The sequence below is a fragment of the Vespula pensylvanica genome, chromosome 16 (genome assembly GCF_014466175.1).
Source record: "Vespula pensylvanica isolate Volc-1 chromosome 16, ASM1446617v1, whole genome shotgun sequence".
Lineage (NCBI taxonomy): Eukaryota > Metazoa > Arthropoda > Insecta > Hymenoptera > Vespidae > Vespula > Vespula pensylvanica.
The window spans coordinates 3,908,080-3,914,079 of record NC_057700.1 but is presented as its reverse complement, the minus strand read 5'-3'; the positions used below and the strand labels follow the sequence as shown (position 1 = coordinate 3,914,079).

At 24.6% G+C, this 6,000-nt stretch overlaps 1 protein-coding gene across 3 annotated transcripts in view; it reads right to left on the bottom strand.

Moving 5' to 3' along the window:
• LOC122634944 (E3 ubiquitin-protein ligase AMFR-like) overlaps positions 1 to 6,000 on the bottom strand; it is a 43,466-nt gene that overhangs the window by 6,709 nt on the left and 30,757 nt on the right. The gene's annotated exons all lie outside the window — the stretch shown is intronic.

Sequence of the window (6,000 nt, the reverse complement as noted above, 5' to 3'; positions counted from 1 at the left end):
AAAAAAAAAAACGAAGATAGAAGTAAACAGATAATCGAATCAATAAGGAAAAAAAAAAATACTATGAAGAGAAATTGAAAGAAACATGAGAAAATGACGAGATTAAAACAAAAAGAAATGAGATAACATACAAAAAAGAAAATCACAATCGTTTATCTGACGTGGCCGGTACTCGAAGACGAGAACGATATGCGAGCATATCGAACGACGAACACGTGGCGAAGAACTTCTGAATAAACTTTCGTCCATTCAACGTTACGTTGAGTTTATGAATAATCTACGTCGTCGTGTCTAGAGTGCATAGTAGCGCTATGACACGTATCTATGTGCATACATAAGTGTGACTCTCGAGTATGTAACGTAACGTCGAGTACATGTACCTTTGATGAAAGTAACAAAAAAGAAAGAAAGAAAGAAAGAAAGAAAAAAGCAAAAAAATAAAAAAAAAAAGGATGAAAAAATAAAAATAAAAAGAGACGAAGAACATTGCATTAATGTTATTTCATTAGCATTGTTCTTGTTCTGATTATTTTAATCTTATCTTTCCTTTTTTGTTATCTTTTCTCTTCTCTTTTTTCTTTTTCTTTTTCTTTTTTTTTTTTATTTTTATTTTTTTTTGATTCACTAATCATCATTCGTTTTTAATTATCATCATTCTTACTTCATATTTTAATTATGTTTTTAATTTTTTGATTTGACATACAAAGCTATTAGATAATTCGATGTCGTTCGTTAGAGTAATCTAAATTAAATATTTTTTCTTGTATTCGTGTTTTCACGTTTCATTTCATGGGAAGATATTACTCGCTCTATTTCTTTTCTTTTTCTTTTTCTTCTTCTTCTTATATATATTTTTTTTTTTTAACGATTATCATTTATTTTTAATACTTGTTTTCTTTTTTTCTTTTTTTATATTATTACGATCAATCTTGTTCTTGATAATTATTTACTTTATCTTTCGTTTTTATTTTATTAATTATTATTTTATTTTTAATTTGTACACTTGACTGTTAGTTTTTTATCTTATTTTTTCCTTTTTATTTTACCTCTCTATTGTGATTAGACAATTTTAGATGATATTTTTTGTTTTGTTTTGTTCGAGTATCATCATTCGTCAGCGTTATTTCGATTAAATTTTTTAAGTTTTTATTGGAAAAAAATTTTGTTTCTTTTTCTGCTTACCTATGAATATTTTATTAATTATCTTTTTTTTTTTTTTTTTTCATTAAAATTATTTATATCGAATTCGTTTACAAACGATATTAATTCACTTTTTTTTTTATTTTTTTTTATCGAATATACTGTTTTTTATCGAATATACTATTCATAGATGGTTTCCCTTCTCATTTTCTTTTATTGAATATGATCATCAATATGTTCCTAATAAACGACAAACATTCCTAATATTAGACTGAATACTCGTTTCATTGGCCGTTATAGAAAAATTTCATACTATTCTTATAATTCCACATTCATCCTAAAAAAATAATACTATATCAAAATGACAACTATTATTTTCAATATCAATCATGTTATAAAATTTTGAAGAATTTTTCTAGTTCGTAATAAATTATTGTATCTTCGACATACATATATACAAATTGAATTCCTGCTTCGTTTAATTTCCTTTCCACGTATATATATATATATATATATATATATATATATATATTTATAACAAATTTGCATTTGAAATGCGTAACTATATTCATTAAGTAACACAAAGTATTCAAATAACGTGTCTATATTTATTGCAGGTATTTAACATGTAAATTATTTCTGTAAATATTTCATTGTATATTATTTCATCGGTTTTATATAGAAAAATTTACATATATAAATGTTATACATATAAGATATTTAAATGATATCAATTTGTATTATATGTATATATCTTTTTTTTTTTTCTTTTTAGTTAAAATTTTTTCAATACACATCATTTAAACAAAAATGACTCGAGATATTTTTATAATGTATATGTTTATAATTATAAATTATATTATGATTTATGATGTATATTAATGTAATAAAAAAAAAAAAAGAATTATACTTGCCTAATATTTGTATAAACATTAGAACGTATTTTAGCTATTCATTTTCCGCTTCAAGCTTAAACTTTTATCATTCGAAGGAATATTTGAAAATTTAATTAAAACTCCTACAAAAATTTAATACTTTATTCACGTTATTTGACACTGTAATTATTCCGTATTTTATTTTAATTCATTATTCCTCATTTTATTTCTATTCTTTGGTATTTTATTCAGTCACATTAATGTAATTTTAAAAATATGTTATTTATGTTCATGCGCATGACCTATAATAAAAATATGCGACAAATGTTTGCAATAAATATTAAAAATATATAACGTAACTTGTCCAATATAAATTTGTTCAACAGAATGTTATCCAAAGAAGGTCAACAAGATGTATTATACTGATATACTGATATTCTGTTAAATAATATGCAAAACATATGCGTTATACAAGGTCTCTCAAAAGTCACTATCTACATTTCAGTGATATCGAATATTTTTCTTCTTTTCTTTTCCTTCTTCTTTTTTAATATTCCATGCCAATATGAAGATATCTACTTTTAAAAAGAGAAAAAAAAAAAAAAGAAAAGAAAAAAATTGTAATATTTCGAATTTTCTGCAATTTATTAACTCTTCATTACAAACACGTATCAATCTCGACGAATATTTTTGATAATATCGAAGATACGAAATGCGAAAAAAAAAAAAAAAATAAGAAAAAGAATTTTCCAAAAGAAAGTTTTTACGTGGAATTAATAAACGAAATTTCCGAGAATCGAATTTCTTCGTTCGATTTAACGCCATTAAATTATTTTTCAAGGTTTACTTTATTCAATTTAACAGTGTACACACTGTTAGAAAATAATTAGTTACGTAGAATAGTTTCGAAATTGTATTATCGATACAGTTTAAAAAATAACACTTCAAACGTTGGAAAATGTGTAGCTGTAAAACGATATATCATTTTCGGTTCTGTAGAGACACTGTGACGGTCGCCATGTTGAAACAGATATATAAACAGTATTAACACATTTTTTTAAGATAAATATATTTTTCGTGTCTTGAAACCATTTTTTTTGTCTCTCATATTATTTCTCATAATATATAGATAGTGAGCTTTGAGATGCCTCTTGTAAAAATATGCAAAGAAGAATAAAAAAGAAAAGAAGAGAAAAAAGAAAAAGAAAACATATTTTTAAATTAGATCAACGACATAATAAGCTTCTTCGGTGTCATAATTAATTAATTAATTAATTAATCAAACATTTTCTTTATTGTGTCTAATTAATTAATTTAAAAATATTAAATATTTTCTAATATTATCAAAATATTATTACATATACAAAAAATATTTAATGTTTTCTAATATTTTCAAAATATTATTAAATAGAAAATGTTATAAAAAATTATATATGTTTGTACATACATATACATACATATATATATATATATATATATATGTGTGTGTGTATGTGAGTAGTTATATAAATATTGATATTATAGTAGTAACGATTGATCGATCGATCGAATTGTATTAAAACTTTTCGAAATATCGTGGAGTATAATCAAACTCGAGTGATCGATTCTAAAATGGAGAAAGATAAATACCGAGACTATTGGAAATGGATCGTGACCGATTGCATTCACCGATCTAGAAAGTTTCTACGAGTATTGCGAATGAAGATGCGTATATCTTTTAAGGATAAATAGATACAAGGTGAAAAAGGTATTTAAAAATGCAATTGGTACGGGTTATTGACCGAGACCTTTCTCTTGCTAGTTTTAAAAAATCATTCATTCGATACATTGATTCGTACCTTTTAATCAGAATTCTATACCTCTTTCAAATTAAATTTATTTTCCAATGAATCTATCTATATGTATGTATATATATATATATATATATATATATATATATATATATATATATATATATGTATTATTACTTTCCAATAACGAGCAAATAAAATTTCAAATATGAAAAGCTAGAAAAATGTCTAATAAATAGAACGGTAAAAATGATTTTTTTTATTTTCCTATTTAAAAATTCATTGCAAAATAAAGCGAGCGAAAAGTTCCTCCTGAGTGATTTTATAAGCTCAATTATTTCTTTCGAGATTTTTAAAAAATAATATTTCTTTTTCTTTTTTTTTTCTTTTTTTTTTTTGAGATTGTAAGACAGCAAAAAGAATAATTGATTTTTAAGATAGTCTGAAAACTTTTCACTCGTTTATAGATTTTGGATTCTCCCTGTAATAATAATAATCATAATAATAATAATTTGTAAATATTAATCGAATGCATATATATATATATATAAATTTATTATTCATTTTTTATTAATTAATATAATTTCAATCGTTAAGTAAGATTTTTATATAATTAATGAGAGAAGATAATTGAATATAAAAATAAACAAGTTTCTGATATAGTCGCGATTTTTATGGTCAAAAATCGTGTGATTTTTAAAGGGATAGCAATCTTGTCAAAGGAAATAAAAAGAGGAGAGTCGATTTCAGAAGGACGAATGGACGAATGCAGAAACGAAGAAAGAGAGAGGGAAATCGTTTCTCGGTGCAACGAGAGTAACGGTACCGTTGTATGTGAGTGTGTGTGTATGTGTGTGTGTGTGTGTGTGGTATATATATATATACCAGCTCAAGTTACCATTCCTACAGTTTGAAAAGACTATAAAACGAGAATTAGGTCAATCTCGTCTCTCTCTCTCTCTCTCTCTCTCTCTCTCTCTCTCTCTCTCTCTCTCTCTCTCTCTCTCTCTCTCTCTCTCTCTCTCTCTCTCTCTCTCTTTCTCTCTCTCTCTCTCTCTCTCTTTTTCTCTTTTTCTCTTTTTCTTTCTCTTAATCTTCGTCATTATTCAAGTGTAACTAACCAGAATGATTCATTTAATACAATAATTAAATTGAAAATTTAGATTTTAAAAATACATGATGAAACATTTTTATTAAATAATAAAATAATAAAATTTCTAAGATACCATTTATTTCATTCATTTACGTTATCTCGTTAATAGTTATATTTTTTTCTTTTGTTAATAGATGTGAAAATAAAAGTGCACGATTTACGTTTCGTAAATCTGTTCAATTAATAAATTTATGCAAGGGCGAATGCAAATTTTTATCATCAGAACTTTTAACTTTCTTAATCTTCCGTTATGCCAATGTTATACACAATTTATTCGATAATAATTTTTAAAGTTTATGTGCGTTATGAAATGAAAGAGACTTACAAAAAAAAAAAAAAAAGAAAAAAGAAATATTCAATAAATTCGAAATGTCAAACACGTATCAAAGAAAAAGAAAATAAAGAAAGAAAGAAAGAAAGAAAGAAAGAAAGAAAGAAAGAAAGAAAGAGAGATAAAAACGAAAAAGAAAAAAGAAAAAACATGTTTTTCCAGCACAATTTATCCAATAACAATTATTAACTCTGTCATACGAGGATTAAAAAAAGAAGAAGACAAAAAAAGAAAAACTGTTATATTTTTAAATATTAAAAAAAAAAAAAACGAAAAGAAATTAGATAAAAAATTCGATACGAGTCAATCATTTTCAGAAAAAAAAAAGAGAGGAATAATCATCTCTATGGTATCATTAAATACCAGATTTAACTTAAAACATAAGTTTAAGTTAAGCCATGAGCTTTTTTAAAACAACTTGGAAAGTTCGCATCGAACACCGGGGAGGAAGATTCGCGTTGATAGGTACCGACTTTCTCGAAGCTTCATTACCAAGAAAAAAAAAAGAAAAGAAAAGAAAAGAAAAGAAAGAATCAGAATCAGTACCAACGACGTATCAAAGTCGTTTACCTTAATCTACTTAGTGAACACACTTAATTTCACATTCATCGATACGTACATATTATATTTATATGTATAAATGCTTACATACATATTTACGTATATACGTACGTATAACATGTACAGGGTGAGTCACAAGTTCTTAAGCGA